This window comes from Schistocerca serialis, chromosome 1 (assembly GCF_023864345.2).
Source record: "Schistocerca serialis cubense isolate TAMUIC-IGC-003099 chromosome 1, iqSchSeri2.2, whole genome shotgun sequence".
NCBI lineage: Eukaryota > Metazoa > Arthropoda > Insecta > Orthoptera > Acrididae > Schistocerca > Schistocerca serialis.
The window spans coordinates 952788006-952813730 of NC_064638.1; the positions used below are offsets into that span (position 1 = coordinate 952788006).

General features: G+C 43.1%; 1 long non-coding RNA gene and 1 other non-coding gene across 2 annotated transcripts in view; one reads left to right on the forward strand and one right to left on the reverse strand.

The window, feature by feature from the left end:
- The window catches only part of LOC126412806 (uncharacterized), a 373377-nt gene that overhangs the window by 293010 nt on the left and 54642 nt on the right, over positions 1 to 25725 (forward strand). The gene's annotated exons all lie outside the window — the stretch shown is intronic.
- Trnat-ugu (transfer RNA threonine (anticodon UGU)) lies at positions 5337 to 5411 on the reverse strand. The gene has a single exon. It is a non-coding gene; the product is annotated as a tRNA-Thr (tRNA).

A 25725-nucleotide genomic window follows, 5' to 3' on the forward strand; every position in this document is an offset into this window, starting at 1 on the left:
CACTTGAACCATCACGGCCCGCAGGTTCGAGGACAACGTTGATATCGCAGCGCAACCCACGAACCAGTAAATTGTGCCTGCGGCTGTTGTTGTTGCTATGAGTCGAAGGTACTGGATCAGTTTGACTTGAACAGCCGTGCAGAATGTCTCGCAGACGAATGCGCGAACCTACCATCAAATTAGCGAGTTTGAAAGAGGAGGCACTATTGGCATGCGAGAATATGATGCATCCACTCGGAAAATTGCAGCTCATGTGGGATTCGGCAGTGCAAGTGGCGCATGTAGAATGGTTCATGGAAGAACGTAGAACACGACGAGATGGTCAGGTTGCACCACCCAGACCATTCCCCCGAGATGCTTGACACCTCATCCGAATGGTGTTTCAAGACGGATATGCATCCTCCTCGGCTCTGACACAACAGTGGAACAGTGGAACACATCATATACTTTCAGAGGCGACAGTCCGTTGTCGTTTATTACGGCGTAGGCTACTTGGGCGTCGTCCACTTTTCCACCTATCTTTCGCGCATGTGCAGAAACATACTAGACGGCAATGGTGTATAGATCAACGCCACGGGGCACAGGAATGGCATTCGATAGTGTTTTAGGACGAATCCAGATTCTGTTTGTCAGAAAATAATGGCCGCATTTTGGTTCGACGGAGACAGAGGAATGGCATCACAGTGACTGCATTCACACCACAAATCCTTGCTGGAGCATGTCCAAGGCACTGTGACCAGTGTGACCTACGCGAATGACATCCTGCGACGCGTAGCTATCCCCTGTCTGCACAACATCCTAGACGCATTTTTCAGCAAGACAATGCACGACCACATGGTGCTGCACGAACAAACTCCTTCTTGGAGTCACAAGATGTCAGCCTTTTGCTCTGTCCCGCCAGATCACCAGACTTGTCGCCAATCGATAATGTGTGGGTTATGGTGAAACGATGGCTGCGGCGCTGTGACCAACACCAACCATCACAGATGAACTTTGGAACCAGATGAATGCAGTATAGATGGCTATACCACATGATGTCATTTGGGCCTTATGCACGTCGATGCCATCACGCATGGAACAAGCTATCAGCGCCCATGGCGGACCTTGTGCCTACTGGGCAACAGGACACATGCTGAACTGAGATGAATGAAATGCTAATCGTTTCTGCACAACATACTAATATACACGTCCTGACAATATGAACGTCCTCTCTGTATTCGTTCAAGATGTTCTCCTTTTCCTGAACATGAGTGATTTATTATCCTTGCATTTCGATGTTAATGATGATAATGTGCTGACGTTCCTTGTAATACGTCTCCGGATAAAAATAAATGTTACTCTGGGTAACCAAGCCGTACCCCTTCCAAACAACCTTAGCTTTTCGCCGCAGTCATGGATTGTGCGGCTGATCCCGGTGGAGGTTCGAGTCCTCCCTCGGGCATGGATGTGTGTGTTTGTCCTTACGATAATTTAGGTTATGTAGTGTGTAAGCGTAGCAGTTAAGTCCCATAAGATTTCACACACATTTTTGAACCTTAGCTTTTGCTTTACTTGCCCTAAACAATCGAATAATCGATTAAATGGGCTCACTAAACTTACAGAAGTTCTGTCTGACAGTGAGAAAAGTGGATTTAATGTGCGTTCGCCCCGGCTTTTGTGCCCACACGCTCTATCCATAATATATACAGTATAAACGGTAGTGAACCATTGGCACCACAAGTGTTCAGTGCGAAGTCAGTCCCTTGGTTCCACTGTAACAATCAGCGCTGCTCACTGTCCCTCGTTTGCTGGCTTGCTCTACTGCAGACGGTCTGTGGTGCAGCGGGAAGCACGTGGTGTCTGGCCTCTTGTCGGCACCGCGGCCGGCGGCGGCCGTGACCTCCTGAGAAGCCGGCGCCCGGCTGCCCCAGACCACGTCTGGCGCGGCTGCCGGGCCGCTGGCACGCCGCCCGGGCGCCGTCAGAGACGCTCTACACCCGCCCTGTTACCTTATCGCCTGGAGTGCTCGCCAATCCCACCTCGGGCGCGCCACCTGCTCCGGTCTGCTGACGTACCGGCTCTGGCCGGCTTTCCGCGGGCCGAGAGTACCACATGCGCCACACAAAGGCGCACAGTAACAGACGTTCCCACTACCTGCGGTGGACTTCCTTAGAGGCCTTGATCTGCCCCGACGAACCGATCAGCGAAAGTATGGCAGAACTTAATTTGTAAACATCAAATATAAATGACAAATAGACGACTTCAGCATATAATGCTCCACAATCTTTTTCTCGGAATGGAAAATGTTCCTTTCCTATGACAAAAAAGGCCAATATGTCCTGGGCAGAATTAGGGATTTAAAAGAAGGAGACTAGCTTTCCGACTTATCAGGCAGTTTCAAAGACGTTTAAATCAATATTAGCTCTTTTTGTTTGTTAGCACAAGTACCCATGTCATGTAGTATACTACACTACTGGCCGTTAAAACTGCTACACCACGAAGATGACATGCTACAGACGCGAAATTTAACCGACAGGTAGGAGATGCTGTGATATGCAAATGATTAGCTTTTCAGAGTATTCACACAAGGTTGGTGACGCTTATAACGTGCTGGCATGAGGAAAGTTTGCAACCGATTTCTCATACACAAACAGCAGTTGACCGGCGTTGCCTGGTGAAACGTTGTGATGCCTCGTGTAAGGAGGAGAAATGCCCACCATCACGTTTCCGACTTTGATAAAGGTCGTATTGTAGCCTATCGCGATTGCGGTTTATCGAATCGCGACCTTGTTGCTCGCGTAGGTCGAGTTCCAATGACTGTTAGCAGAATATGGAGCCGGTTCAGGAGGGTAATACGGAACGCAGTGCTGGATCCCAACGGCCTCGTATCACTAGCAGTCGAGATGACAGGCATCTTATCCCCGTGGCTGTAACGGATCGTGAAGCCACGTCTCGATCCCAGAGTCAACAGATGGAGACATTTGCAAGACAACAACCATCTGCACGAACAGTTCGACGAAGTTTGCAGCAGCATGGATTATCATTTCGGAGACCATGGCTGCGGTTACCCTTGACGTTGCATCACAGACAGGAGCGCCTGTGATGATGTACTCAACGACGAACATGGGTGCACGAATGGCAAAACGTCATTTTTTCGGATGAATCCAGGTTCTGTTTACAGCATCATCATGGTCGCCTCCGTGTTTGGCGACATCGCGGTGAACGCACATTGGAAGCGTGTATTTGTCATCGCCATACTGGCGTATCACCCGGCGTGATGGTATAGGGTGCCATTGGTTACACGTCTCGGTCACTTCTTGTTCGCATTGACGGCACGTTGAACAGTGGACGTTACATTTCAGATGTGTTACGACCCGTGGCACTACCCTTCATTCGATCCCTGCGAAACCCTACATTTCAGCAGGATAATGGACGACCGGATGTTGCAGGTCCTGTACGGGCCTTTCTGGATACAGAAAATGTTCGACTGCTGCCCTGGCCAGCACATTCTCCAGAACTCTCACCAACTGAAAACGTCTGGTCAATGGTGGCTGAGCAACTGGCTCGTCACAATACGCCAGTCACTACTCTTAATGAACTGTGGTATCGTGTTGAAGCTGCATGGGAAGCTGTACCTGTACACACCATCCAAGCTCTGTTTGACTCAATGTCCAGGCGTATGAAGGCCGTTATTACGGCCAGAGTTGGTTGTTTCTCAGGATCTATGCACCCAAACTGCGTGAAAATGTAATCACATGTCAGTTCTAGTATAATATATTTGTCCAATGAATACCCGTTTATCATCTGCATTTCTTCTTGGTGTAGGAATTTTAATGGCCAGTAGTGTACATATGATCTCATGTGCTATAACATAACACATCATGTCAACCAACATGGTGTTTGTCATGTTGTGCAATATTACAAAATGTGTTACAGAAGTTTAGGACGCATGCATCTAAAGTCTGGGATATTTCTTATGATAGATGCACTCCTACTCTCGGACACTTGCTATTGTATTTGCATCCCAATCTCTAGAATCACATATATTTGTCTATATTTGTTCTTGCACCCCCACCCCCTCCCACCATACATGCGACAGGGCGCGGGTATAAGAGAGTTCACCGCTTTCGACAAGTAGAATTAACTCATAAAAAAGCGCTAATGTGTCAAAAAGTTTTCGTTTGAATGTCTTTAAAGCTGTCAGGTAAGTCGGAAACCTAGTTCCCTTCTTTTAAATCCCTAATTCCGTCCAGGACCGGACAGGAGGATTTTTTATTTTGGTTCCCAACTTTTACTGCGTCACAATTTCAACATCAGCCTGCCACAGTTAGGCAACCGAACCGATGAAGATTTTTGTTGTCTCTGGCTACGACTTACACGGTACAGATTTTTTTATTGTCTTTCGAAACGTGTTGCTTATATCATGGCAACGGACAAAGCTTCTAGTAAACACCAGGACGACCATAGTTACATACATTTCTCTACCTTCATACAAAATGTAAACCTATCGCACCAGTATGAAACACACAAGTGCCGCAAAAAAACTTTTCTGCACGTAAAATCCGAATGAAGCCAGTTTTTTTTTTTTTTTTTTTTTTTTTTTTTTTGGGAGAGATTTCAATCTTATCGCCAGAATGCATATTTTATTTTTTCGATTCACTTTAAACCGTTTCCACACATCCAGTTCATGAAACAATGAATTTTACGCGCTATATTTAGCTCGGATTTAAAGCATCATATCTTGACAACAGACAAAGATTATTGCATTAAAAATAATTCGTTTCTACTTCATCCATTTTTCTTTGCACAAATATTCTACCGATTCGTACAAGTTGACAGTCAAGAAGTGGCACGCTTCAGAAACCTCCCAGAAAAAACGTGTTTTTGAGCGTAAAATCCTAATGAAGCAAGATTTTTCAAGCGTTTGTAACTTATCATAGACCAGCGCCAGATACACCTGTGGACCACATTAGAACTATCAGTCTCGTTGTAGTCCAGTGTTGTTTAAGAGTGATTGTTTCCGCATTTAAAATCCGAACAGTGCACATACAAATCGTGCCATTAGCTGAATATTAATTTCAGACCAGTCAAAATCTATTTCAAGAGGAATTAATAGATTCGCACAATTTGATTGTGAGCCATCCTCGGTTAGTCATTCAAACCTTGCTACACAAATGGCCACTGATCCGGGCTAAACAAAAAATTTTTGCACCTTATATGGAGATAGTAAATGTTCTCGAAAGAACAGATACCAGTGATGACCGTGCAGCTTCTCTAGAATCAATGATAATTAATTGAAACCCTCAGCTGCCGAAAGGCGTTGTTTATATACTCCGATGGGGACAGCTGAAAATGTGTGTCCCGACCGGGACTCGAACCCGGGATCTTCTGCTTACACGGCAGACGCTCTATCCATCTGAGCCACCGAGGACACAGACGAATAGCGCGACTGCAGGGACCCAGCCATTGAACTTCGCCTGTGCGAATGCGCACAGGTTGCCCGAACTCTTACGGGGATCGTCACCTTAGTGTTCGCGAGTAATGAGTGGATGGGCAAATATCTATTAGGTACATTACGTATATAGATTGTGGACAGTTGGGAATGTGGGTGTCAAGGGAAGCGTGCAAGGGATAAGTCCCTGCAATCGCGCTATTTGTCTGTGTTCTTAGCGGCTCAGATGGATAGAGGGTCTGCCATGTAAGCAAGAGATCCCAGGTTGGAGTCCCAGCCGGTGCACACAGTTGCAGCTGTCCCCATCGAGGTATAACAACAACACCTGTCGGCAGCTGAGGGTTTCAATTAATTATCATTTACTTCTTACACCTTGCTCATAGTTGGAACGGGAACCGAGCACCGAGACCCTCCCCCATCCCTGCCTCAAACCGCGGTTCTCCGCGCGACGTTTTCATACATACTTTTTACAAAGCACCTGCGCTGCAACGTAAGTACTTTGAATATGGTGACACTTTGCACGTATCTCCATCACGTTATTTGACTGTAAGACAGCGTTGCGTGAGAGAATGCACTCCCTGATGGTATAAACACTTCTCCTGTGCTTGTAGCCATGTCCTCGCAGCATTAATTACACTGTTATCATGTTTAAAATGTGTCTCACGTAGAAAATCCTTATGTGACCCAAACACATGGAATTCCGAAGACGACAGGTCTGAGTAACACGGTGGGTGAGGCAACGATGTACATTCCGAATTATCAATGTGTTCCTAGGTTCTGGGATGTTTGTGTGAGCGCTTGTGTCATGCTGGAGCAAAATTTCATTTGGGTTCTTGTCAGACCGAACACACCGATTGTTAAGTTAGTTCAGAGAATTCAGATTTGCTTCTGAATTAATAGTTGAACATTTTAGCAATACATCCATCATCACTATCCCGGAAGATTGTTATCGTGATTTGGCCAGCAGAGGGAACTGCGTTGAATCTCTTCTTTTTTGGTAATTGCGTGTCGTGCCGCCCCAGTAACGAGCTGTTTGTTTCCAGTTTAAAGTGCTGCATCTAGGATTTGTCATCTGTAATTGTCTGCAATAGAAAGGCACCTCCATTGACCTCGAACTGCACCAACAGCTCAGGTGAAATGGCTTTTCTTTGAGTGTTGTGGCCTGTTGTGAGCTTCATGGTATCCATCTCGAGCACGCTTTTGATATTCAAAAGTCTCAGTCATTGCACACGCAATCTCCAAGTGGCAATCTGCCCTCTAGTTATGACATCCGCGCGATTCACAACGTCGGGAGCAGTGGCTGAGACAGGACCTTCAGAACGTGATCGATCATGGAGCTCACATTGTTCGCTTCATCGCGCATTATCTATCTTTATACATCGCCAAACAATAGTCTTATCAGTTTCATCACTACCATACAGAGAAACACTATCGTTTCTGGATGTTTAAGACAATTTCATTTTCCGCAACCAAGAATTCCATCACAGCACATTGCTTCTAAGGAGTGTCTTGCGTATACTCCACTTTGATGGTTCGCTACGACTCTGCCAACAGTCAGAATAGTTCAAAATTTTGCGGATATGCAGAAGAAACATCAAATTTGAAGCACTTAAAAGAACGTTCGCATTTCGTGAATTAACGGATGTAAAAATAATTTGGAACAAATTTATTGTACGACCCTCGCATGCTACAGGGACATCATAGGAAAAACAAAGGGAAAAGAAAGTACCAACGTACTGAACGTAATGCTTTCTGACGCATACTACCCATTTCAGTGTTACTGTCTGTCGGCTTCCAAATAACACAACCAGTGGCACGTGCATATGAAGAATTGGATCAGTTCTTTAGCATTCTCCAAACACACTGCCAGGAGACTTTGTTTGAGTGGGTATTTGATAGTTCTTGTGCATCAAACCCTAGCACAAAGTGTAGACAATCCTCCTGCATGTATTGTGATAGAGTGTGTAACAATATGCACACCCTACATTCAATGTAAAGGTCGATTGATCATTGCTAACGGAGACATTTCGGACATTTGAACCAAGAAACAGTTTCGTGTGTTATTACGGTACGTTCTTTTGCTGTGTTTTTCATATACAATTAGAAGAATCTTATAGTACAAGAAGACGATTAAATATTTTGCCTAACAGCAAATATACCCCTCTTGAATAACGAAACTTTACTTGCTTTCTACTTTTGCTTTTGACATAATTTTATTATTCACGCCATGAACATATTCAATAGTTCTCTTGGACGAAACACCATTTTTGTATGAAGGCAATAGAAAGTAATCTTTTTCATACAGTCCGGTGTATTTGTTGACACGTATGTGTACATCACATGTTTTAATGCTGCTGCTCTTACTTCAAGTCTGCTTAACAAAACAAGCAGTACGTACACGCTACTGAACATAAAATCAATACAATCGCTTTAGTAATTATCGGATTGCTATATGTGATGAATAATGGTAAAGAGAAGTATAGTAGAGTGAAATTGTTTCCTGGGAGACAGTGAGGTCAAGTGTGAGGGATCTCTTAAATACACAGATTAGTGTAGGTGACTGTGATGAGTCTGAGTACACCACGGCTGCCTAATTTAGGTTTCAGGTTGGTGTGTATGTGTGTTTGAGAGAGAGAGAGAGAGAGAGAGAGAGAGAGAGAGCGCACAGTTTAAAAATCCGTGTCGAAACAGGAACAATTCCTCTTGAACACTATAATTGATGCTGCAGATCGTAGTGCCTCCGTAAGATGAACGGACCACTTACTGTGAGATTACACCCCACGTGGAGCTCAGCGACCAGTTTTGAAATTAAGTCTAGCACATTGGCTCAGAGTCTAGTGAGCACAAACCTTACTCTCCTCCTTTTGCTGGCTATATCCCGGGATTAAGTATTTCTTCCACTAACACGAGCGAACCTGCAACCTCTCGATCTAGCTTCATCCCAGAAGTGTGCGTTATCGCTCTCGGCTTAGGAGACAGGTACACAGCTATTGGCTTCTCTCTACAACGAAAGTGTGATCGATGCGACTTAAAGGTTACTAAAAAATGTTACCTGTAAACAAACGCATTAGCGAAACGCAAATGAGATCATTTTGTAGTGCTAAATGATAATAAAAAATGGGCCAATATTCAGCTTAGTTGTTGAAATCTTGAATGAACTCCATACTTGTTATTATATGTTTTTGAGTTTTGTGAATGAGAGGTAATGGTTTTGTGCAGGAACTTCGTCTCTGAACTTAGCAAGATAAGTGGTAGTTTTAAATGATCCAGCTGTACATGTGGAGGGAACTAGGCACAGGAGGATGGGATTTGCTGTTCAAGGGTGAGTATCTACTGTAATAGACAAGGACCCATAGGTGGGTTAATCAGAAATGGGAGTGGTTATGAGAGCACGGGGGGCATGGCGTGTAGGTGGAATGTGCAACAGCTGGATGGGTTGATTAATTGTTGGATGACATGCCTACTCCCAAAAGAGCAGGTTTGTCAGGGACAGGTTTACGCAGAGAACTTTTCTCAGGAACCAATCTTGCTAGAGCGGCACCGACAATGGAATATCAGTACTGCCGTCTGCTGAGGACTCTCAGGAACTTCAAGGGCACCAGTTCAGGTGGAATGTGCAACAGCTGGATGGGTTGATTAATTGTTGGATGACATGCCTACTCCCAAAAGAGCAGGTTTGTCAGGGACAGGTTTACGCAGAGAACTTTTCTCAGGAACCAATCTTGCTAGAGCGGCACCGACAATGGAATATCAGTACTGCCGTCTGCTGAGGACTCTCAGGAACTTCAAGGGCACCAGTTCAGTGGACGTCTTAGCACGAGGAACATATTTGCGTTTTTGTGCAGGCTCGGTTAGTTTTGTTACTCAGATATCGAAGCTCTTTGGAGTACATCTTCTAGAATTGAGTATAGATAAATATATTTTTGTATACAGCAGGTTATTCTGCTTTGCAACGTACATTTATATAATTTGAAAGCTTGTGTGTTACTACTGTAGTTTGAAAATTGATTGGCACCTTTACGCACTATTTTGGATTGCCATTCTAACTGATGCCCCACTCAAGGAAACTTTAACGCTATAGCAGTTGGGAACGCAATCTAAAAAGTGAACACACAGATGAATGAAATGCAGACTGGTAATATGTTCTAGGAACCCAATGAAGGAATCAATTATATGAGAGCAAAGACTGATAAGGGCACAAAATTGCTAAACGCAGAACAAGGAAGAATGTGGATAGGCCGACTTCTGATTCCTTTATCAGCGTTGTGCCCTAGGTAGGTTTTCGCATGGTTACTCTCAGTGCTCTCCTGTCTTTTGCCATACTCTTTAGGACCACGTATTCCGCTTCCATTGAAGTCGTGTATCATCTTGTATCGCCTCCTTCCTCCCAATCTCACATTACAAACTAGTTTTACCACAGCGTCTGTTAGCAACGACAGCCAGATGGCTCTAAGCACTATGAGACTTAACATCTCAGGTCATCAGTTTCCTAGACCTAGAACTACATAAACCAAACTAACCTAATAACATCAAACACATCCATGCCCGAGGCAGGATTCGAACCTGCGACCGTAGCGGCTGCGTGGTTCCGGACTAAAGTACTGCCGTCTCAACGAATGTCCCATCCAGTAGTTCTCCTTCTTTTCTCTTATATCCTGCAGGAGCCTAATGAAGAGGATGGACATAGTTTTTGTATTTACTACTTGAAATGTTACAACCAGTCAAAAGGAAATCAAGAATCAGTCTCTTAGACGTAAAAAGTGGGCTCATGACAATTGTGCCACAGGAAAAACATTATTTATTGAGTGCATAAGCTGCAACTCTGGCAATGATGCTAAATAGGCCATTTATCAAATGTGTAGACCATATTACCCACAGGTAGATGTGTGCCTAAATTCCTGTACAGGCACTAAAGCTTTTTTATTTTACCATGTTAAATAATGTAAGTCAGCTTGTAACTTTGTTTACTGCCAATGAAACGTAGTTTGAAAATTTTAGTACACTGTTTTATTTACTCATTATTATTTGGTACACATGCGTCAATATGCCTCGTTATGTGCGGTAACTTGGCCCACAGCAGGGGACGTTTACGCAGGCGACTTGGGGCTACATAAATTAATTTTGGGCTCTTAAATGTAATATTGAATTATACTACTACTACTCCTTGGCGCCACAGCCCTTGTAGGGCTTTGGCCTCCCGGACAACCTCTGCCCACCCTTCTCTGCTGGCTGCCTTGGCTCTCCATCTTCTCACACCCGTCCTTCTCAAGTCCTCTTCCACGTTGTCTAGCCATCTGGTCCTTGGTCTGCCCCTTATACGACGTCCACCGGGTTTTCCTTCGAACACATTCTTGACTGTGCTGTTCTCCACCATTCTTTCTACATATCCCAACCAACGTAGTCTATAACACTTTATTTCAGTCACGATATCTGGTTTGTTCTACAACTCTATGATCTCATTATTTCTGATTCTCGAAAAATTCCTGTCATTCACTGGCCCGAGATTTTCCTAAGTGTCTTCCTTTCCCATCTCAGCAACAACTCTTCATCGTTTTGAATCATAGACCACGTCTCTGAACCATACATCTCCACAGGTCTAACTACTGTACGATGCACCGTCAGATTAAGGTTTCTACTAAGGCTCCTTTCTTTAAACACTTTAACCAGTGCAAACTAGCTCCTGTTACCAGCTGCAATCCTTGCACGTGTTTCGTCTCTGATATCATTATTCTCAGTTACCAGTGACCCAAGATATTTAAAGCTCTCACGGAGTTCAAATTCTTTTCCATTCAAAGTCCTGCTTCTTTCTCCTTCACTATATCTTTCCCTAGATTTCAACATATACTTGGTCTTTGATTGATTAACGGTCAGCCCCATCTCAGCACTATATCTTTCTACTTTTTCAAGCTTTTCTTCCAGGTCATGTTTCCTCCTGGATAACAAATCAATATCATCCGCATATGCAAGCTCCTGAGTCACTCTATTAAAAGGTGTTCCTCCAGGGTTGTTGCTTTGCATCTTTCGCATTACATTCTCCAATGCGATATTAAACAGAATATTGGAGAGCACATCACCCTGCCGCAGTCCTTCGTTAACTTCAAATGCCTTTCATAAGGTGTCCTCGAACTTTACTTTGCATACTGTTCTTCTCAATGTCATTTGAACCAATCTTATCAGTTTCTTAGGGGTTCCCGCCTCTTGCATTGCCTTCCAAAGTTGATCCCTTTTGATTCTATCATAAGCTTGTTTGAAGTCATATGAACAGCTGGTGTACATCGGTGTTGTACTCATAACATTTTTCAAGGATCTGTCTGATAGCGAAAATCTGGTCTATAGTGGATCTGTTAGTTCTGAAACCACACTGGTGGTCTCCTAGATACTCTTCTGAGTTTGTTCTTAACCGCCCAGCCATGATTATCCCTAATACTTTGTATATTATACAGAGTAGTGCTATTCCTCTATATTTCCCGAGTCAGTTTTGTCATGTTTCTTATGTATAGGCCACAGTATTGTTGTATTCCCCTGTTCCGGCATATTTTCTTTCCACCATATTTCCACTATAATCTCAAGCAAAATCCTTACCAGTTTTTCTTCACCATATTTTATTATATTTGCTGTAATATTGTCTTCTCCGGGAGCTTTATTGTTTTTAAGGTTCTTTATACTAATTTTAACTTCTGCCAGTGTGGACTCTACTACTGATCTCTGGTGCTCTTCATCTCTGTTTACTTCCTGCTCTACCTCTTCTGCCACACCAGCATCTACCTCACCTTCATTTTCCGATTTTGCATTCAGTAGTTCTCTAAAATACTCCAATCATCTGTCTAAAATCTGCTCTTTTCCTCCAATCAGATTTTCCTCCTTATCGTTACACAAAAATGCTCTGGGTTGATTTCCCTATATCTTTAACCTTCATATAGAATTTCCTTATTTCTTGAGCAGTTTCTCTTCTGTCTCATCAATCCACTGTTTTTCAAATTGTGTTATAAGTATATAAAAAAGTTATATTTTAATAACCATGTCACACGACTAAACAGTTTTGAACACAATAAATCTAACAAAAAAAATTAAAAATTCCTATAATAAATCCGCGTAGACGTAATCTGTCTGCACTACATATACAGAACTGTGATCGTAAACTCTACAAGTGCTGGGAGTGGAACGTGAGTATTGCTAAGTTTGGGTAAAGTAGTGCTAAGGATGGATGGAGACGATCAGTTCTTGCTTACTGAAGATGATGTTTAATCTTGCATTCGTGGTAGCCGTTCGGATGGGGTAGGTGTCGTAAAAATAGAACGGGACTATTAGTCGTCTCAGGCTCTGATTGAAGCGTGGTCGCGAAGTCATTGGCTTTTCATAATCTTAGTGTAAACCGTTATTACATGTCACATCTAGCTCGGAGTTTTGAAATGTCACAATCCATTGCCGTAGCAGACATCTCGCTGAAGAATTCAAACTACAATGATTACTTTCATGATTTGATAGCACTTCCTTAAGAGTACCTTATCGGAGACGGGAAGCTTTAAACCGAAAACACTCTTACTGTAGTGAGGTTGTGGCGTTAGTTCAGAAAAATGTGGAAGTCTCCTCCACAGCAATCAGTAAAGTAGAACGAAACTCCTGACAGCGTCCTCGTTGTGAAGAGGCCATCATCCAGAGGTGTAGCATTTTTTTTATTGTATGTCTGCCGCCGAGAGGCGGACATCGTAACGTAACTGGATATTGTGCGCCCATAATCGAAGGCGACTCAGAAATGTGTGACCTACTTCAGCAAGTAGGAAATAACAGGTTGTAGTTTGCGAATGTCTTCCATGCACGGCCGCTGAGCTCTGCATTTCATTTGTGCTTGAGCATAACGTCAAACCATTGCTACTCTCCCTTACAATTCCCTACGCAATATAAATAGGTTTCCAGTGAATGCAGAAATACTGAATTGTTTGAAATGAAACATACATCCAGTGTAAGTATCATACTGTATTATAAAGCAGCCTTCCAGTTCAGTTAAAGTTACAGTTGGTAACAACATCATAAAGAAATAATTCGGATATGTAAAGGTATCTCTGAAGTATATTTCACCTGGAAAGAGGGAGGAGGGAAAATTTCTCTCGAAGATTTCTTCTCAAGGACCTACAATAGATACATTTCGAATACCACGTAGTTGTAAAAGATAACAACAGAAAATTAATGTCGCTGTCTTGAAATAAATCAAGAAAAGGAAGAGAAAGTAATGCGAAGAATGACAGGGAGAAAGTACACAGTGATTCACAACGCGCTTCTGCCCCTCATCCTACAATGTTTCAGCTTTCCAGGAATTGGCGTTCATGTTTTCTGTGCCTACTGTTGTAGGGTAATGGACGGCGTCGTTATTCCTTGATTATCTCTTGTGAATGAAGATATTAAATAGATTACTGTATTTGTATTTTCATCTTTCTGTTTCCTATTTCGATTCCCCAATCATCAACAAGTATTTTGACAAAAAGTTTAAGGGATTAAGTTTTTCTGTGCGTATGTGGAGAGAATCTGTGACAGAAATCTGTCATGATAGTAAAAAAAGGCACTGCTGTTCTATCAATTAACTTACGCCTATCTGCAAATCTATGATTTTATTTGTATGTAATGCACAAGAAGTTTCCTAGAGGGTTCTCTTTCCTAAAATGCCTATTCAAATAATTACCTCTTTTTTGGAACTTTGTGAATTACTACTCTCAACGATCGGACGATCAGCAGTAATTTCCGTTTTAGTAGAATATGTAATTACAAAAGGGGAAAAGTTTTATTATACACAAAATAAGTTAAGTAATGTTTGTTCTCAATAACAAGCCGTAACTGACGTGTTTTGCTCATATTACAGCGACTTATAGGAACAACACTTGAATTACTATAATCGCAACCCCTCTTGGTTTTCTCCATGAGAATTTTTTAACGGAATGGAATGTTTGCTATTATTATGTCTTGCATTACTCAGAATCTGTAACGATTATTTCACGTTTTGAGAAAATTTTAGACTTCAATTACCTCCATTTGTCAGTCAATAATGCATCCATTATACAGGATATTTGAAAGCTATTCGTTCAGGTTATTATAGGAGGTAAAGAACATCAAAATAAATCTATTTAATCACGGTACGTATGATACCTGACAACAGTTTCTGACGCAAAGAAGATTTACACGTAAAGTAGTTTAGAACGCTAATAACAGCTGTGGTATTCACAAAACTGCTCGAATGCGCAACCTCTGGGCTGTATGTACAGAGTACACCGTCAGACTATTGAATGTCGTAGCAGTTCGAAGATTCCTGACATGTCCGCAATGGTACCAGTAGCGACGGAAATTCTAACGACGAGGTCTTCTGTTTTCAAAATGGTTTCGTACACAAGCTGTTTCATACAACCCCAGAGGAAAAAATTCAGACACTTGAGGTCAAGTGACCTGGATGGCCAGGCTAAAGGGCCAGCTTCGCCTTTGTAGCGGAATGGAAGAATGTGTGATCCAGTTAATCTGTCACTGAGAATGCCTGCCTACACATTAACACCGAATCACTGCTGATGAGCACGAGGTCGAGTACCTTCTGGGTTCACATGTGCCCAAATACGCGAACAGCGAATATTTAAACAGCCTTCACGAGAAAATAAAGCTTAGTCGGTGTACAGGACCTCGCTCGGAAACAAAGTCTGTTGTAAAGCCATTATGCGAACTTCAATCATAGGAGAAAATCTTTAGTTACTAGTGCTGCCACGTGCTGAAGCTGCTGGTCAAGTAATACATTCCATACAAGGCTATTCCTGACGCCAACGATTTGCGCAATACGTACCTGTAGAGGGAATCTCTTCAACATGCAGAGAATCTCGTCTTCCATATCGGCAGTTCGCACTATCAGATTGCTATTTGTATCGTGCATACTTGCACTGCAAGGCCTGTTTCACATTGCAAGCAATGCAGACGTCCGAATGTCTGGTGCTGTGGAACCCGTCGGTTGGGGAAGCACGGTCGATATTTCTCTCATTGCAGCTTGTCCATTTCCGTTCACAGACCCTGATAACAGACGCGTGTCACCCATTTCAACATACATTAACCGCTTCATGTTCACCGTTGTTGTCACAAGTCAGTAATGATTGCGACAGAATCGGTGTGTTTATAAGCAGACCTCAGAGCCAAGCATCCGTGCACAGAGCAGTTTTGAATATATGTACACATTCTCAGTCAGCGGCACCGACACAACAGCTTACGTCAGCACCAACAACAAAATGTTCCCTAAGACTACGACTTCAAAGACCATATGTCTCTTATCGACTTAAAATTGTTTGATGTTCTCTACCTCCTTTATTATGAGAGAATAGTTTCGGAACGCCCTGTATAATTATATTAAGTTCTTTGGAAGAACACATCTATTAGTCCCGTTCTTTGTAATACTCTAGATGTCTGTAAGGGAAGAAAGACATAACGAATGGCTAGTGGGCTTTTTCGATTCAAAATTGAATCACATGTATTTATAGCTGTGATATTAGGCATGAATGAGATTGTACAAAAGAAACTGATAACAGCATGCGCCATCAGTACTCCGTATCACGTGAAAGATAAAAATTTATGTCAGTTGATCTTCCCACTAACTGTCTCAAAGTTCCTCGCGTGGTGTACGTCACACAGAGTTTCGGGAGCAACGCATTCATATGGAACAGTCCGAGCCTATACAGTAATACGTAGCTGCTGACCCAAGCTTCCGCTTGTATAATTCACTGCGCGTGGAAGCTCAAACATTGAAATGTAATCAGCTGTGTTCATTTAAACAGCGCGTTTGGCGCTTTAAATGCTCATTATTACGGTGCACGCACAGGAATAGCCTCTAAACTTGGTCATATATAGTGACCTAATTAAACTGGTAGCGTGTGCGAAGCTGTAACTGGTTTAGAGGCGATGTCTCGTTGCAGCAGTGAAACCAGTAACTTAAGGTAACGTTTCTGCGATCAGAAAAATTGGGAAGGCTAAAATGCGAATTGTAATCAACGATACACTTTTGGTAAACAGGCACTACGTATATTCAGTAGCGTGTTATGACAAGAGAACGTCTGTCAGATCTGTTCCATTGCTTGTAAGTATTTAAAAAACGCCGACATTGTATCACCAATAACCGCTAATAATGTACGGATCGCTTTCGTTGGTTTCGGTCTTTACAAAAGCGCAGGATGTACACAATTGTTTAACTAGCAATTGCTAAATTTAGTTTTATTTTTCACTTGTGTTTTTTATTCAGTTTATGCAAACTCGTGTGGTAAAATATATACGTACAATTTTCAAATGCCAATTCTGATTATTAAAATGGAATATATGAGTAATTCAGTTATCTACGTCTACACTTGCATCTGCGTCCCCTTACATAGTCCGTAAGCCACATTATACCACTACTAGTCATTTCATTTCCTGCTCCAGTCACAAATAGAGCGAGGGAAAAAAGACTGTTTATCTGCCTTCCTATGAACTCTACTTTCTCGTATCTTGTCTTCGTGGTCCTTACGCGAAAATTAGTACACAGTCCCGGGTTGATAACCAATTAGCAGGTCTGAGTTGAGATGGTGGGTTGATATCATCGGTTTCTTGAGCTTACGGGCGTAAACTTATAAAACGACACATATGCACTCTCACCCATCGCACTCGCATTCACTCACACAATCACTCTACCTCACACGCCTTAAGACAACAGAGGAAGGCCGGAAGATGCTATACCTGGAATTAAAACGGAAGTAAACCCACAGAATAGGAAAAAGAAGGCGACAGAAAATCTGACTGACTGACTGCTTACAAAAAACATGGGCGAGTCAGTCACCCTGTCAAAACGTTAAAGACATCGTCTTAAAATTTTCGGAAACAAGCTGAATATATCATAAAATATTAAAACTCTGACCACATTCGGTTTTTAAATTAGAGGGAAGATCTGTCAGAAAATTGGTCGCTGCCTGCTGCTCGGAAAACAAAACACAATGATCTGCACGCCGTAAGCACCACATATTGGTGGGTCCTCTGCTCGGAGCGGGAAGCCATGCGTCATAAGGCTGTGGCCTACGCGGAGACGAGTACGGAGAATCTCGTTCCATCGACGTCGCTCGAAGGAGGTACGCCATGGCTGCGCTGTTTGCTTTACTAGACGGGACCTATTGTCTGTCTCTTTCAACCATCATCCCATGGACACAAGACTATCTCAACAGCGAGGCGACAGCATGCAGGGAGAGGCAAACAGAAGTATGGGAGTATTTCGCAATCTTTCTTAGCTGCTCTATCTACCCTTTCATTCCCGCAATACCCATGGCACCCAGCATAAGAACACCTCCTTCCTCCTTGCTGTAGGTAGAGGAGGGCGTCATGGATATTCTGGACTACTTTATCAGCTGGGTACAAGCGTGTCAGGGGGTGAAGACACTCAGAGAATCGTAACAGACAAGGAATTTAGCACTTGAAGTACATCTCATCTGCTCCAGTGCCAGATTTTTTATAATTCCGCGTCAAAGATAGTAAATTCGGTAGGCAGTTGGACCATGAAGACACGATCAGGGAAAACAACAGAGAAACTAATGGAGTCCCTCGACAGCTGTAGAGTTGTGGTGCTCAGTTAAAATGTCATAAGATTCTGTGTTAAAAACATACGCAGGAATGCAATCTGAGCCTCGTCAGTAAGTAGGGTGGCTTGTGGTTAAACCCTGGAATTTTGGATTGTATGTGCTCCACATCATGTGACTCTAGCACGAGCTGCAAGCGGATTCTAAAAGACAATGTTGCTTATGAACCACTGGAGAAAACAGTTTCCAGAGGTGGACGAGCAACAGTATGTTATGCAAGTGAAGTCTCAGCTGCGAGGAACTTACATGCCTGATGCACCAAGAGAAGCTGCCTACAGATGGTGAGTGGTGGTTCCCCCGCGTCGGCACAGAGACTGGTCTTGCAATACCCTATGGACCGTTTAATCCCCTCAGGGTGGACGGCGTAAATACTCTTCCGGTAAGAAGGCGTCACTGACCCGTACACCGTGGATACAAAGTCTAGACATGAACGCACAAAAGCCTTATAAAACAGGAACAGACGCACCCTGTCAGCTCCTCAAGATCTGTGGCTAAGACACTTCACGATATTCAGTGTATCCTGGGTTCTTTTAGCACTCTTAGATGCAGCAACAACGATAGTTCGGAGCATAACATGAGGCGTAGAAACCTCACTAAGTCTCTAAAAGGTGGAGCGGTGTTCTTCATAAGCAAGTCATATAAACGAAAAATATAACGAGAACACACACACACACACACACTTACCCGCAGAAAACTGAGAACCCGTCTTTGTAGCCTGCTCCTCTAACCTCTGCGCTGTGATATGCAACTGGTCGGTCGCTGTTGCAACGCTAGAGGACGAAAAAAAACCGCAATATCGTCCACAAATACACTGATAACCCAAAATGATATGACCACTTGCTTAATAGCTTGTTTTTCGGTATTTGGAACGAAATACGCCACTGATTCTGCCTACCAGGAATGGGACACTTTGATAACAGGTTTGTGGTGGTATATGGCATGAGATGTCTACGCACAGATCATGTAATTCGCGTAAATAAGGGGCCACTGACTTGCGGACGCGGTGATGTCACCTGATACCGACCCAAATGAGTTCCGTAGGATATACACCAGACGAATTTGGTCGCCGAAACATCAATGCTCCTGAAACCACTGTCATATGGTTCTAGCTCCGAGATACGGAGAATTCTATTGCTGAAAGATGGCATCGCCGTAGGGGAAAACACCAGGCATAAATGGGTGCAGGTGCTCCGTAGGTGTAAGCGTATCTTCGATTACTGCCACAAGTCCCATACAAGCGCGGGACAATTTCTCCCATAGCATAACACTGCTCCCACCAGCGTGCGTCTGTACGCGCGCTACACTTTCCGAGCCGCCGTTCACCTTGATGGTGGCGTTTGTGGAGACGAGCATTGACTTAGTGTGGCAAAAGTGTGATCCCGGACAGCCGACACGTTTCATTCATGGACGATTGGATTCCGGTGGTCCCGTGCCCATTGAATCCGTAATTGACGATGTCGTTGATCAACATGTGAACACTGCGCAGCTCCATGTTCAACAATGTACGATCAACGGTGTGCTCCGAAACACTTGTGCGTGAACCAGCGTTGTGTCACCCCCTACCCTACATTACAGAGCAGACAGACCTCTGGGCCCCACGTTCTGTGAATAGTCGTACATTATCTAACCGTTTAGCGGCTAGTGGTAGTTTCACTGTCCTCTTACCTCTTTCCGCAGAAGGTCAGGACAGTAGCACATGAACGGTAGACCAGCTTCGCCATATTCTTGGTTCACAGGCTCTACGTAATAATAATCTGCCGGGTAGTAACCATTATGTTTTGGCTCATCGGTGGGAGGAGCACTGTACTGAACCCTTTACTTAGTAGACGTGAACGGGTTGTTATCATGATCATGACTGACGGCCGCTCATAGAAACCTCATTATTAATAATACATGCGCTGCGGTGGTATCACTGCTCCAGCGTCGACCTCCTATTATAGAGACTGTTGGCAGACTGTAAACTCTTTGGATAGAAAGGAAGTGTATACTGGCTAGGTAGATACTTGTTTTGCCAAAGCAACGTTTTCACCCACGCAAGTCATAACAAGCATGTGGCTTGGGTGTGTAGTAACAGTCGCCCTGCATATCTGCTGTGTCGTGGCCATTGCACTGCTGGGGGCTGGCTCAAATGGCAATATGAAAACGTGCCAGTGGCGTTGCTGGATCCAATTTAACGGTATTTTGGTCTGCTATCGCCTGCTCCCATGGCCTTTTGTAGCAGCTGTGGCGCCATCACCATTTCAGTCAGTAGCGCCGAAGCACTACACATCGCTCTTCTCTCGTAAATCCAGTCTCTGGACCTTAGAGAAATTCTGCTTACGTTCCCAAACTGATATCTGTGCACAGTACATTTCCCTTTAAACTACTCAAACTACTCAATTTATGGCACAAGGTTAGCTGACTGCATATTTGACCTACAGTTCGAGCCCACAGGCTTTCAGGATTTTTCCATATCAAACAACTTCTCTAGATGTCCACTTACAGACTAACGAGGTAATATCAAGAGATTCCTCACACTTGTTTACCATCGCCTACTAACTACTTAACAATAAGTCGATCAGGGAAGTCCTTACCCGTGTCTAAACAGTGTGTAAGCCTAATTAAGTTGATTGGCCCTTCAAGTAACAAATTGCTAATAATACTAGGTAATTCTTTCCCTTCGACCGATCTTTATTAACACATCGTTTCTACACAGCAGATGGTCTTATTGAGTTGTATCTTACGTTTGGCTGATAGTCCAGTCAATCGTCACATTTACTCTTCATAAAACACCATTATTTCAAGAACACTGACAAATCAAAATAAACATTGTTCCCCAGAAAAATTGGACAAAACCAAGTACAACACTTAACACTGGTTCTTACTAATCCACGTAATCACTCTCAAATCTCAACTTTTCGTAAACCATTTAATTCCTTACTAATCATCACACAGAAATCACTTAATGGCACTATGTCATTGATCTCCCATGTGCACGTAACTGCGTTCTAACGCATGACCCAATCAATCAGAATACTCAAAAAAATCCACAGAGTCTACTGTTACATATCCTAGTCTTAAAAAAATGTAATCCAACGATTATTCAAAATAAATGTTCACATAAAATGACCAACCCTCTAATACCATGGCCAACAGATGAAGAACAAAATAAAAATGATACTGGAAAACTCTTTCTCTCTTACCACATTATTCTTACCAGATCATCTTCAACACAAATGGTCAGACTCCACTGACCCATTCTGATTGGCATTTCATTTCTTCTGTATGGTGATTTCTCAACCCACTGTTTCTGCACTTCATCTGTGTGTGGGAAAATGGTACATGGGTTTTGTGTGAACATAGGTTTAGGGGCGTGCTTCGGAAATCGAAGGGAAACTGTTGTCACAGAGAGAACTCGCAGCTGATGACAGAAGATTTCTCTTGTATCGTTTGCAAGTGATGCCTGAATGATGCTAAATGTTATTATCTTTACATAAAGAAAAGTATTATCTTCTCAGTAACCTTCAGATCGTGAGTTACACTCTTAATTTTTATGCATGAAATTAGTGAATTTACTCGTGGCCATTTTGTCTCCTATGCCTACAGTCACTTTCACAACTCAGATTAATAATCAGTTAATTAATTTAATACGATTCAACCTTAAATTGCTGGTGTACTTATGTACCACCACAATAAAGTAAAATCAGCGAATGATTGAGGAAGTATGAACGATAACAGCGGTGTATTTAAGTTTACAAGGTAACGACAAGTTTTATTAATCCTTTTGTAACTACAACTTGTGATAAATCTTACACAAAAATGACAAGGACAAATCAGAAAAGGAACGATGTTTGATTGGAAAAGCGTGCTTTGGGATAGATGCTATACAAGTTCTCCCCTGAATTAATCCCTTTTACAACACGCAGTCTGACTTACATGGGTCCACTGTCAGGCCCAAAGTCCACTGTGAGGCACAACTTTATTCAAATGGAATCAACTACGACCAGCTATGGTTCACCTGAAGTCAACCCTCTGTCCTTGCAGCAGTATTTTAGCTTTTCGCTTTGATTCAGGTGGCAGCAGAGAACGGCACGCTGCGACAGCTGTATTGTTCTGACTCGTCCACGAAAATTCCCCATCAGAGCCTTTAAATTCCGGCAGATTTCAGTGTGAGGCGCACCCGTTCGCTGGTCAGGCCAAACCAATTTGACTCGGAGCCACGATGGTGCATGCTGGAATTGTCAAACGTCAGATGGTCGACGAAGGACGAATAATTTCACCCTGGTGACACACAATGTGTCCGAGATGACATGCAGTTCCACTGTTGTTGGTGGACTGGCTCTTAGTCCATCACAAGGTTACAGACCACAATTACAGACCACAACTCTAGCCCACAAGGGAAAAATCTGAATTTCCACAAAGCCTCAATGCGGGAGCCAAACGAGCTAAAATGAAACAGCCCCCACATTGCACAAACCAGTCGAACTATCCCCTACTCATGGAAACTCCCCTCTTGACTGTTCTGTAGGCCTGGGAGCCAATCCAGAAGCAGCACTGGGTTTCCCACGCTGGGAGAGCGAGCCTCTACTTTGCATATCCTGAGGAAGCCAATCAGCGACTCCGAATCTCTCTTGTCTGAAAAAAGGAGATTTTAGACTAGGGAGGCGTCATTCTCACGATAATCATGGCCACGTTTTTGGCAAAAAACATATACGTAGATGGGACCACAGTCCCTCAATTATGAAGAGATCTAATCTTTCCATGCTGACAATTTCCAATTTGTAAAAGAATGCATTAAGCTTCCCAGACAGTCCTGCCCGTGGAATATATGTTTTTTGCACATCGCTAAAAGAATGTGGTGACTTCCTGGCATCCAGACAGTTACAGTTCTGACTCTACGAAACACATGCACCAGCTGTCCTGTCGGTATCGTACGGCTTCTAACATGAGAATGCCGATTGTTTTATGCCCTTAGAGTTTCATGGCCTTCCGACCGTTTGCGCAAAGGCTCTGTATACAGCAGTCTCTCCTAAATGTCTTCCTCCACCCATCGTCCACCGACAGGCCGCAATGGACTGCCACTTGCGCCAGGTAAAATGTCTTGTGAAATGAGTCCCTCCTGTCCGACCCTAAGTGGAAGGAGGAGAGTGGTATGAGCAGAAGTCCCTCTGCAGGAACAATCCACTGAGTGCTGTTTCCCAGAATTACACACACAGTCCGGTCTCCGCTCTCAGAATTTATGTCTCCCAGTCCATCTCCCTCTCTGTTGTCCATCGCCTCCAATACGGCCCCTCAGGTATAAGTACTCTACAGGTTACACATGCTTGTAGAAGAACATTCTGCCCACAATATCACCATGTAAATAAGTCATAGACGACACACACATAGAAAAGTCATAAATCACACATACCAACTGTAGTACTGGGGGACTACCTAGAACATGACCTAAAGTATGAACGTTCATCGAACTGACAATGTTGTTAACGTGAGAGATTGGTATGTCACCTCTCAAATTCACGGCATGTAGAAGCTCAAATACTGAAATGTAATGAGAGGTGTGGCAGTAGAAGGTAGAATAAGGAAAGCCCAAGTTTTAAATTTCACGTTTAAGGAGTCATTCACTCAGGACAATGATACAAACATCGCATCATTTCATTATCGCACAGACTCCCATATGGAGGACACAGTAATAAACATTCACTGCGTAGAGAAACAATTGGAAAAGTTGGAAACAAGTAAGCCACAACGTCCAGATGAGACGCAAGTTTGGTTTTACAAAGATTGTTCTGTGGCATTGGCTCCTTGCTTAGCCTGCAATTATCGCAAATCTCTCGCTCAGTGGGAAGTTCCAAGCTACTGCAGAAAAGAGAAGGTGACTCCTGTATATATGAGGAGTAAAACAATGGACCAGCAAAATTATAGAGCAATAGCCTTAACATCGATTTGCTGCAGAATTCTTGTACATATTCTCACTTCGAATATAATAAATTTCCATGAGACAGAAATATTTCTGTCCAAGAATCACCACTGTTTTAGAAAGCAATGCTTATGCAGAACTGAGGTTCGCCTTAACTCAAATATCCTGCAGAGTGTGGATAAAGGGCACAAAGCAGAATCCATAATCCTATAATTCTGACAATCATTTAGCACCGTAGCCCAATGCAGACTGTTAACGAAGGGCACGTGGCTGCAAAATAGGTTCCAATATATGTGAGTGGTTCAAAGGCTTCTTATGTAACAGAACACAGCAAAGTTGTCCTCGATGGGAAGTTTTCATCAGAGAGAAGTGTATCATCAGGATTGTTCCAGGAAAGTGTGATAGTATTGCTGTCATTTTCTATATACGTAAATGATCTGGCAGATAGGTGAGCAGCAATCTGCGGTTGTTTGCTGATGATGCTGTGGTGTATGGGAAGGTGTCGAAGTTGGGTGTCTGTAGGATACAAGATGACTTAGAAAAAATTTCTGGTTTGTGTGGTGAATGACAGCTAGCTGTAAATGTAGAAAAATGTATGTTAATGTTGATGAGCAGAATGTTTTCTAGTCTTCCCTACCACTCACTTGCAGTTGTGAATAAGCGGGCTAGCTGTAAATGTAGAAAAATGTAAGTTAATGTTGATGAGGAGAATGTTTTCAAGTCTTCCCTACCACTCACTTCCAGTTGTGAATAAGCGTTGACACTGCAAGGGACCGAGGAGACCAAACGAGACAGTGACAAGTTTGCTAGCTACGCGAATCATGGATTATTGTCTTTCTGGCGCTGAAGATTTCGGCTGACAGGTTTGAAATGATACGACGCTAGTTATAATAGTGATGTCAATCTATGATAGCCATGTAGCATTACTCTGTATGGCAAGCATTCAGTTGATCACGAAGTAAGCAAATCGGCCTAAGGATAGAAAAATGTAGGTGCCTGAATTTTCACGCAGGGATGGATATACCGAATTTGTTATTGAATTGTAACTCTAGAATTCTTTAACACTATTCCGAAACGTTATATATATATATATGTCGCTTTCAGATTTTTGCTGGTTGCTCATTGCAAGTCAGAGAGAAATTCCAAAGCACGGTATAAATTACCGACGAACAGCATAACCCAAATAAAGGCTAGCATTTACATTGTGATTCAAAACAACTGACAAAATTACGTTAACGTTTGAAGCTTCCTGGCAGATTAAAACTGTGTGCCGGACCGAGACTCGAACTCGGGACCTTTGCCTTTCGCGGGCAGGTGCTCTACCAACTGAGCTACCCAAGCACGACTCACGCCCCTTCCTCAAAGCTTTACTTCTGCCAGTACCTCGCCTCCTACCTTCCAAACTTTACAGAAGCTCTCCTGCGAACACTGCACAATTAGCACTTCTGAAAGAGAAGATGCGGAGACATGGCTTAGCCACAGCCAGGGTAAGAAGTTTAATATCAGCGCACACTCCGCTGCAGAGTGAGAATCTCATTCTACGTTAACGTTTGTTTCGCATTTTAATACTTGCATTGTTTACATAGTTCCTGAAACCTGAAGCTACACATTATAAATAGGTTATGACTGTATTAAATTGTTTGTAGGGAAAAAAATAACAATAAAGTACAATTAACGTAGTGTGAAACACAACTGGGATGCATTATGCATATATGTTACGGTGTAAAGTCAAGCGCCGGCCCGGCAGTCGGGAACTCGAGAGCAGAGAGGGCTGTGAGAAGACGTCAACCACC